Source organism: Podarcis tiliguerta (assembly GCF_965153285.1).
Source record: "Podarcis tiliguerta genome assembly, chromosome: 10".
Lineage (NCBI taxonomy): Eukaryota > Metazoa > Chordata > Lepidosauria > Squamata > Lacertidae > Podarcis > Podarcis tiliguerta.
Window position 1 is genome coordinate 40,344,283 of NC_139543.1, and position 11,238 is coordinate 40,355,520.

The following is an 11,238-nucleotide window of genomic DNA, read 5'->3' on the forward strand; positions in this document are numbered from 1 at the left end:
ATCAATAAAATTCAGAAGAACCAGAAGTTTCTTTCCCCGTGATACAACTTTTCATAGATTGTGTAAACTTTTTCTTTCTTAAACAAAAGCATTAAAAGACACTATTTCATATTGTCAGTGGACGCCAGCAATAATAACCGACTCTGTTCTTTTTGTGCTGAAACCTCAAACAAAACAGCTGACAGATTTCAGTTGACTTTCAGGAGTAAGCTGCCTCCAAATAAACATTGCTTTCTTGACTACAAATTAGGTTCCCGTAGATGCGCACACAGGCCAGCTTTCAGCATTAAAAAACAAGATGAAAAAAGAAGCTCCTATAAGCAGTTTTTCAGGGCATAGCGCTTAGTTCCTCCTCAACCCATCCCCTCATTTAATTCTTTAGCTTCCCATATTCTGAGAGTGTTCTGAGGTGAGATTGAAAAGATGTATTACTAAATAACATTGGTTGGGGTTTAAGAAAGAATGGGGAGGCCATTTAGACTAATAACTCTGAACAATATACCATGGGTGGGGAACCTTTTCGGCTCCAGATAAAGATCTGGCCTCACCCTGCAAGCCAGCTTTGATGGGCAGGTCATTAGGTCATCATTGTGACACCACAGGATTGACAGGCAGGTTGTCCCACCCCCTTTCCGATTTTTTTGTTTGTTTTACCTTTCTGTTTGTCTGCTGGTACCATGTAATATTTGCAACTGCCAAATGACGCCACAGGAGACTGACAAATGGAACAACCAAACATTGTGCAAACGCTTACTACAACAAGTGATCTCAACATGGCGGCTGCCCTGGTTTTCCATTCTCATCTGGTTTTACCAGAACTGCTTCTATCAAGGCAATCTCTCACCTGGCAATCCTTAAGAATAGTTCAAGGAGGTGTATCCTGCTGGCTTTTCCTAATCATGTAGCTTGGTTTTAAATCAAGTAGTTTATCCTGATGGGAATACATGGGCAAAAGACCTTGCCTCAGGGCAGTAGGGTGGAAGAACGTCAGGCTCAGCCTTTCAGCCCTATTGATTGGTCCCTTGGAACTCTTCCCAGGCAATACCTCTTATTGGCCCTGCTTTGCACCCTTTGTCCATATGAATAACATATAGAGGTGTGTGTGAGTGTGAGTGTGTGCAGAAACCAGCCTACAGTGCAAAAGTAAAATTTGCATTTGTAGTCCCACCTGCTTTTGCTTCTGGCCCCACCCACCTCTGGCATGTGGCCATGGGAAGATTATTCTGAGGTAATGGGGCTTTTCAACTGGAAAGGGTTTCCTACCCTTGTCTTTTTGGCAAAGGTTTAGATTCCCTCCAGTCTATATGATTAAGTCACACAGTTGTCATTCTAGATGACTGATTCACTAGCCCCGTGATTAATCTGAATATTTGTTTTCAACAAAAGAATCACATCTCTACCTCAGATTTCAAAAAAATTAAAAAAGCTGCTTCTTCTTTTACTCACAAATTCCTTTCTCTCAAGGCTCAGTCACAGGACATTTGACAACAGCAAATTCTCATAAACAAATTGGCCTGGACATGCTATCAGCTATCCAATGCCATAAAACAAAATCATGCTAAATTGATCCCACAAGGATACAAGGGCAGTATCACAAAAGATACACAGGGGAAGAAAAATGGGAAGATGGGAAGATGCAAAAAAAGCCGTACATCATCACAACCTCAGCTGAAATCCAGAGGTTGCAATGGAGGCCAATCTTTTGGCAGCTACTTTATACCATCCATATAATCAGGCCATTCTACAGCCACTTTGCGAGAAGCAAAACATCTATTACAGACAAATAATGCTTTTGGTTCTATTAGCAGATATAACAGTACAAATAAAAGCAAGTCGCATCCTATTAGGGAGTGGAAGCTTTTTTTAATCATTTCCTCATGAACTGAAAGGTTGTTTATTGCTTTCTTGCAAGTGCACATCTAAACACATCAGCTGAGGTTTCAGTCAAAGCATTTTATTTAGTTTATTTTGGGGGTTGGGGTAACAAAGGGCTGGATCAGATCCTACTTCTCCCTTCACTGGATCTAACTCATGGATGGGAGCAAGTGTGTACAAGAGCACACCATCATACATTTCTCTGATGAAAATAGGGACATCCAATTCCATAATTATAATTTTACTATTTATACCCCACAAATCTTACTGGGTTGATCCAGCCACTCTGGGCAGCTTTCAACATACAGTGGTGCCTCGCAAGACGAAAAGAATCCGTTCCGCGAGTCTCTTCGTCTTGCAGTTTTTTTCGTCTTGCGAAGCAAGCCCATTAGCAGTTTAGCGGCTATTAGCGGCTATTAAAGGCTTAAGGGATTAGCTGATTAGCTGCTAAAAGGCTATTAGCGGCTTAGATCAGCTGATAAGCGGCTTAGATCAGCTGTTAAGCGGCTTAGCGAACAGCTGTTAAGCGGCTTAGGGGCTTGGGAAAAAGGGGGGGAGGGGAAAAAAACCCCAGGAATCGCAAGACATTTTCGTCTTGCGAAGCAAGCCGATAGCAAATTCGTTTTGCGAAGCACCTCCAAAACGGAAAACCCTTTCGTCTAGCGGGTTTTCCGTCTTGTGAGGCATTCGTCTTGCGGGGCACCACTGTATATAAAAACATAATTAAACATGAAACATTAAAAAAAATCTTCCCGATACAGGATTGCCTTCAGATGGCTCGGGGTTTGGATAACTCCATACCCTCCAATATTTCTCCAATGAAAATAGGGCCATACTAAGGAAAAGTGGGATATTCTGGGATCAAATCAGAAACCAGGACGGCTTCTCTAAATCAGGGACGTCCCTGCAAAATAGGGACACTTGGAAGGTCTGCAGGAGCAGCAGTTAGCTCAGTTGGTTAGAACGTGGTGCTGATTACACCAAGGTCGTGGGTTTGATCTCCATATGAGTCATATGCTGTCTGTGGACAAACGTCTGCTCCCTCAGCCTGAAAGCAAGATGAGCACTGCAACCCCATAGTCGCCTTTGACTGAACTTAACCATCCAGAGATCCGTTACATTTACCTTTGCATATTGGACAAGATGACCCTCAGGACCCCTTCCAACTCTGCAGTTGGAAGATCCTCAACTATGCAGATCCTCAAACTATGGTCCATGGGCCATATCCGGCCCGCCAGGGTCCTGAACCCAGCCCGCCTGGCCCGCTGCCCCATAAGATGTCGGAGGGTGGGATGGCAGCGAAGGAACCCCTTCCACGCCAGCCCTTACCCTCCTCCCTTCTCCTCAGGCCGTCTCAGTTGCTTTACTATTTCAATTAGGCAACTAACCACACCATTTTTACCTATGTCTATTCCATTGTACAGGTGTAGGTGGTGTTCCTGAATGTACATTGGTGGTACCCAATTCCCTGCTCCTACCCACCTGATGGGTCCAGAGCCACAAAGCTAAATCAAGATGCCTACAGAGATGGCATGCCTGCCTTTGAACTCCAAAGTAATATATATAATAGCAATGCATATAAGTATGATATTGGTTGAATGCCGTAATTTGTAACATCATACACACAGTTAAGTTAGCATATTCCAAAATACAGCTGACCATCTGATATTATTTTAGGGCCCTATCTAGAATTAACATTAGTTTATATACGGTACCTTTTATTCTGGTACCTTGCAGGAAATCAGGAAATATTAGCAATTCACAACATGCCTTTATACACAAAGAAACCCAAAAAAACCAGCAACCCAAAAGCTATATAAAACACAAGCTCCTTCCTAAAATGGAAACCCATTTAGACACTGATATAATAAATACAGTTTTAGATGGACATCTCAAAATTATTCATTGAATAAGCTTGCTCTCCATCTCAGGGCTGGTATCTAGAAATTGTTCAGCATCTAAAACATTTCTGCATAGTAATGACAGGTTCTTGAATTCCAAGAGAAAGGCTAATGAATTTATTTTTTCAATCATATCAAATACAGCCTCACTAGTCCGTTGTTACATTTCAGCTTGCTTTAGATGCTTTTCATACTTTTGCTTTTTTAAAAAAAATATTAAAGTGTTTGTTATTGTACACAAGGCAGATAAAGTAAACAGAGGATGATCAGAATGTGGAAGCGTTGCTGTTGTCACCAGGAAACATCCTGGAGGAGAAACAGGCTATTGACATTCTCTCTCCTAAAGGAAGGAACAGTCCCAGGAGAGACATGAGAAGCGAGCAATGACAACAGAGAGTGGGGAACAAATTGATGGAATCAGAGATGGCTACAGACCTGTAAATAACTTTTCACACTTTTGCAGTTAGATTTAGAATTGAATGGCTTGGTTTTGCAAATTGATAGAGAAATCCAAGTTTATTTAATATATGTTTTTCTACTGGAAGGGGACAACTCGAATCTTGGATTTGTTATCCCTTTCCCGCTGCCAATCCTAACCTCATTTCTCTCTTTTCTCCACAATTTGTCCTACCAAGGATTGATGCCTGTCAACTCTCAGCAAAGCTGCATACCCTTCCCTATCTACACACAGACACACACACATTGTGCAATGGCTTTTGTGGAAGGAGCGAGGGAGAACTGGCATCAAACATAAAAGGAAAAATAGGTCGGAAGTTGGCTAAGGAAGTTATCATCTCTATTCCACGCACTTCACAGCCTAGATATATGTCATAATTTCTCACTGCCATTCACACTTTTTAAATACATTTATTTTTAACAAATACAGTTCAAACAAACCAACAATAATAATTGATAGGGTACATCAGCTTTATCAACGGTCATGTTCTTAGAGCATTAATGACTAGTTTCCTTTGTGGTTTCTATGTGACAGAAGGTGGAGAGTTCAAAGTAGATATTCCAATTCTTCCACAAGCACTTCCTTTTAACAGGTGGGGTAGTGCACTTTTTTGTTTTTATCCAGGTAGCTTTTGTTCCATGCTTTTAAAGCCATTGCTTTTTAACTGGGAGAAGGGATATATGTGGAAGTAAACAAAAACAAAAACCACCTGAAATCTTTCCACATGGAAAGTCCATCCAAGTATTTCACCTGTTTTCTTATTATAGTGGTACCTCTGGCTACGAACTTAATTCGTTACGGAGGTCCGTTCTTAAGCTGAAACCGTTCTTATCCTGAGATGCGCTTTCGCTAATGGGGCCTCCCACTGTGCGCGTGCCTCTGGCGCACAATTTCCATTCGCATCCTGGGGCAAATTTCGCAACCAGGAGCAGCTACTTCCGTGTTAGCAGAGCTCATAACCTGAAGCATTCATAACCAGAAGCGTTCGTAACCAGAGGTACCACTGTATTTACCTTTAATGGGGGGGGTTCCTGATAGGGCTATCTGATTTTTCATACCTCCATTTAATCTGTTTACTATCTCAACAATTTATGTTCTGTTGGCCAAGATGCTCCTTCAGTCTTTAATCATGCCCAACCACAGGGCTGGCCCACCCATGAGGCTGAGTCAGGCAAATGCCTTAGGTGGCATAATCCACAGGGGCAACAGATTCAGCCTCCAATAAATGCCTTGCCTGCTGCTGCTGCTGCTGCTGCTGCGGTTGCTGCAACAGCTGCAGTACACACCTGCAGTACACAGCTGCAGTACACAGTACAAATGTGACTGTGGAATACAGACCCTCCAAGGGTCCCTATTTTCCAGGGACGTCTCTGATTTAGAGAAACCATCCTGGTTTCTGATTTGATCCCGGAATGTCCCACTTTTCCTTAGGGTGTCCCTATTTTCACTGGAGAAATGTTGGAGGGTTCAGAATTATTATGTTTAATGTTTTATTATGTATTTATATATGTTGGAAGCTGTCCAGAGTGGCTTGGACAACCCAGTAGGACGTGTAGGGTCTAAACAGTAAAATTATCATTATGGAATGTGACGCCTCTATTTTAACTGGAGAAATGTTGGAGGGTATGGGAACAGATGCAGATTCTTCAGTTGTCCTGCAACACTGCACTCACCACATCATCCCACCTCAAGAGACTTATGAGTGCAGAGTTTATGTATTGTTACAGGCTACCCCAATCTCCTCCCCTTCCGCTTCCAGCATCCCCCCTGTCACCTGGCAACCTCTGTTTCCAAAATTACTTGCAAAAGGCTCTTTTTTCCTGTGGTGATATCACGTCCCCTGTTACCCTGGCAGCCTTCCCCTCTCATTTCTTCTATTGTCTTTTGCTAACTAACACACAGCTGGGAGAGGAACTCCAACGCCTACTTCTTGCCTGATGCTGAATGTCTCACCTTTTGCCAGGGTAATGTCTCTGCTATCACTTGGCTTTGTTCTTGGGTGGCACCTCTCTAAGCCAAGCTCCTAGGAGCCAGTGTGGTGTAGTGGTTAAGAGTGGTAGACTTGTAATCTGGGGAACCGGGTTCGTGTCTCCGCTCCTCCACATGCAGCTGCTGGGTGACCTTGGGCTGGTCATACTTCTTTGAAGTCTCTCAGCCCCACTCACCTCACAGAGTGTTTGTCGTGGGGGAGGAAGGGAAAGGAGAATGTTAGTCGCTTTGAGACTCCTTCGGGTAGTGATAAAGCGGGATATCAAATCCAAACTCTTCTTCTTCTTCTTCTTCCTAAGGAAGCTAGCTTGCCTTCAAACCCCACATTTACTAATTTGAGAAATTAGGGGGAGAACCTGCCACCCTGGAATTTTAGGGGATCTTTGCCCACAGCAAACCCATAACAGTGCATTTGAACATGCTAAGCATGACTATGTTATCCTTAATGTGAATGGGTTAGGATGAAGTGTAGGACAGGATTTTGAACTAGTCCCATTCATATGAATAATTCAGCTTGCTATGGTAATCATAAACAAACAATAGAAGCAAATATTTAGGAGGATATAAGGTAATTCTTCTATTTGGTCATTTACTACTGAGGCCCTATTTCACACAGAGTTTGGTTTATCACTCATATTTCAAAGTTAACCTTTGCTCTTACTGATGACTATAAATGCAAAACCCTTCCAACCATTACATTATCACAGTAATCCCAGAAACAAAAGATGTATATTTAAAAATACCCTCTGAATGGAGAATCTGATGAGGCATTAAATTGAACGCATTAACATTCACCTCTGTGCTTTTTTCAGTTATTCAATACTAAAAAGTGGGTAGTTTTGTTTTTTTTACAGAAATGTTTCCATGCATTATCTTTGAGACCATGTGTCTGTCTCATTTTCAAAAGTAGGAATTGCTCTTTTCATTTCAGTTCTGTGTGGGTTTTCAGAAGGACAAAGGCCTGGTAAACAATGACAAATGATACATCCAGCTCACCGTGAGATGGGGCAAGGGGGAGGGAAGGCTATTTTGGAGATTCTTCATGCTAATCCTGCCCTTACCTGCAGGAAAGATAGATATGAAGGCAAAAATTTGTGACTTTTATTCACTGTGACTCTCTCTAACACTTTCCTGCAACCTCAGCCGTTGCTTTTCTTCTTGTGTGTGGTTAATGCATAATTGTGCTTTTCAATTTCCCCCTTCCATTTTTCTACCTTGCAATGGAGGAGTAAATTTCAAGTACCGGGGCTTGTTATTAAGACATGAAGAGAAAATGTCTTAGATTAAAGATCGTGCAAACATTGAAGTATCATTATACTAAGCTCCATTTAGGGGGCAATGTAGCACATTCTATATTTCCGACTTGCTTCATTACTTAAAACTAAATAGCAATTATTAGTTATAATACTGCCATTTCGAGACCTGAGATTTCACAGCTAGCACTGGAATTTAGTATCATTTCAGTTAATTTTCTCCTTGACATTTTGCTCTATGCGTTTAATATTGATCAACAGAGACATATTGCAGTCCCTGCTTTCTACAGGCTATAACAAAGGAAGAAAGCAGGGAAATAGCACAGTGTGCCTAGCCCAACTGTGCTGTCCTTTATTGTCAAATGAGACCTACCTTAGAGAGCACGGTTTCCCTGAAGGTTTATTTCAGTCAGTTTGCTTAAATCTCCACTAAAAGATACAATAGCGATTAAACTGTTTGGCCAAAAGTGTAGCCTCGATTCCAAACACACTTATCTCTCAAAAGAGACGTAAAGTAAAATGTCATTATCTTCAATAGCTGCAATTTTAACATATGTTAGCGCAGCTGTGAATGAAAAGGCTAGTTTTCTCATCTGTCTGTGAGTTTCCCTATCTCTGTGCTGGAAGCTAGATAAAAACTAATGCTATTTTTCATGTTGGGACTATCTGTCCATTCTGTGCTTGCAATATATTTATTTCTTTGCATTGCGTTGCATTTGCTTACTATGTAACAAAGCCATAAATCCGGCACCAAATTCACACTGGAATGTACTGCAGGGTTCCCAAGATTCTTTTCTTTCCTCACCCAGAAAAATGAGGAGAAGGGAATCCAGTCCCACTGCGGTCCAGCACTTATAGTGCTAGTCTGAACATCAGAGTGCTGGTGAATTCATCTCATCACAAGTCCTTTAAAATCCCACTGTGCAAAAGAATGGTCATCTCTGATAACCCTCCGTTACACGCTGGTTTAGCCCTCACTATCACTGAGATGCTAAACCTGTGTCTGGGTGGACTTATCCGACTGTAGGTGACTGATGATGAAATGCTCTTGTGCACAAAATGACCAAGTACCTGCACATGGAAAACTAGATGGCAAGGTTAATGGTTCTCCCCAACATTTCTGTTTGCAGAAAACTAGGTTCAGGATATTAGAACATGGTCAAGTAATTGGCAGAGCAAAGTACAAATAAACACCTGCATGTTGTTGGCATTTATTAACAACTAACCTATTCTCAGTATAATAGGCAGCATTTACTTTGCACTGGCAATCAAATTCCATATGCTGCCACCACTGCTATTCTCCATTAGCTACATTAGAATATAGACTGGATGTTTCATCTAGAACAGGAATGGGGAACCTTAGTCCTCCAGCTCTTGCTGGACTTCAGCACCTCATCTTCCCTGACCAAGTTAGCGTGATTGCAAACAGAGGATTTCCTAGAAGCGAATAACACGGATATGAGTGCTAAACTTCTACTAGACTCCACTAGTTTTCCAGAAGCAGCTTTTTTACATAGTGCAAACAACATGGCAATTATCTGTATTGCTAGAAGGACCACAGAAGTAAAGAGAAACCTCACAGCTTTTATAGTAGTGATGCTAAGGGTTGATTCTAGGTGGTATACTAGGCTAGAAAGTAAATAGAAACCAAGTTGGGTAGTATTACATTCTTGCTGGAGAGAACATAACCCTCAAAAAGTTAAGTCCTGTATTCAGGTGGTAGAAAATCATCACATGAAAATGTGGAGGGTTTATTTTGTCATTTTTACACACGTCAAGAAGCCAATGCATAACATACCCTTAGACAAGAAAGGTATCTTACACCAGGACAGCCCAGTGCCAAAAAATGGAAGATGCCTTTACAAAATATGCATCACACACTGGTCCCATAGTCATATGGAGAGTTGAGAGATTAGCTTGTGCTGGATCACCCAGTTTGGAGGGACTGAACAGATCAGAAACACACTATAAAAGCTTATCCAGCCTGCCAACCCATCCAACTATATGATGTGTCTTTGTCATTCGTAATTTATTTGTGGACCAGGACATTTTACAACATGCTAAAGGATCTAGGAATGATAAGTTTCTAAAAATCTGCAAGGCAGCAAATCATTGCTGATAATTTCTAATCTACTCTTTTCTTTTGGTCTATTTGCATAGCAAGACTCTCATTTCACAGAACCCCAGAAACCCTTCTGGGGGAGTGGAAAAACATATAGGAATGTCTGAATCATCCTCCTCATTTATCATTATTGTTTTGGCACACCATTTCCCCTCCCTCCCTCTATCTTCCCTACCACGTACATCAATTTTTCTTAACATTTGAAAAAAGAAATAAATCCATTATGCACTAAAGGTGGTTATATTTGTGCTGTTCTACTTGGTAAACAGTGCTTGAATATCACCTGCTGGGCTCCATCCCAAGCCTCTTGCTTTTTATCTCTCTCCTTTTCCACTGCTATGTGCCCCTTAGTCATTTTGTGGAGTTTGAATTTCCAGGCATTGAAATCCATTTCTCTTCTTCACCCTGCAAAGAACCCCTGTTGCCATTTTCCTCCAAGAATGCATTGTTTTGCTGTTTAAAGGTTTCCCTTGCAGTGACTGCCTCTGCCTGGGAGTTTTGTTTGAAACTGACCCTGATCTTCAGTCACAACAACAGAACAACAGCGAGTGTTTTAAGGTCTGGAAACTGGGGAATACGAAAGATAACAACTTGAAACTTAAAAAGAATCATGAGGAAAATGCACATTTCAAGTCACATCTCCCTGCCAATGTGTCCCAGACTGGTGATTTGCTTCTTCTTGTTTGGTCACAATGACCTTTTCCTTCTGTGACCTGCATGAGAGTTGTGCCCATCATTGTGTCAGTTGCAATGTGTGCATCTGCCCACTGGAAAAGGAAGATAAGTCAGGGAAATATGCATTGTACCAAATGGATGACAATGACAAAGGTACACAGCGGACTTTCTTCCTGCCCAAGGCAGTAATCCTGGCTGAAAAGGTTGCCATTACTCTTGCTAATGCAATATCCCATCAAAGCCTATAATGCATCGGAGAAGCTATCCTAGCACCCCTGCTTCCCTTTACCCTAATCAGTCTCTCCTACCCACCCCGATAAAATTGCTGGCACTTCTGGAGCTAAAATACAGCAGTCTAATGAATAATCAATCTTTAGCTAAACTCTGCAGATCTGCAGTCTGGTCCTAAACAGAACCCAAGAGGACTCTGGGTACATCTGGTTAGGATTGGAGCTCTAATTTTAACATTTATCCGTTTGCCACCAAGTCAGCCATGGGACTATAGCATTGTATTTCATAATCTCATATATAAACGAAACAATATTAATTACATTTCACTGATAAGCTAGGAAGTCATGCACAGGGCACTTAGCAAACCAGTATCCATAGAAAGATAGCCTAGGGTCTGCATCCTCTTGGTCTATGACAAGTCATGGACAATTATAATATTTAGTGGAGGTCTGGATTTGAGCTCTTTCCTTATACCTTTCTTGCACCATGTACAAAAGATAACATGAGTTGTGGACACTCCATAGGACTGCACAGATGTTCATCCGTGCACACTGGGCAAGCTGATGCTTCAGTTGCTCTTTCAGAGGAAAAAAATCACTCCAGGGACTCAGCTATACAGCTGCAAATATAACATTTTAAGTGTGTTTTAAGTGCATTATACAAATGTGACACTAGATGGCGATGGTGAGCATAATGGCAAATTCAATATATATATTTTAAAAACTTTTTTAAAAA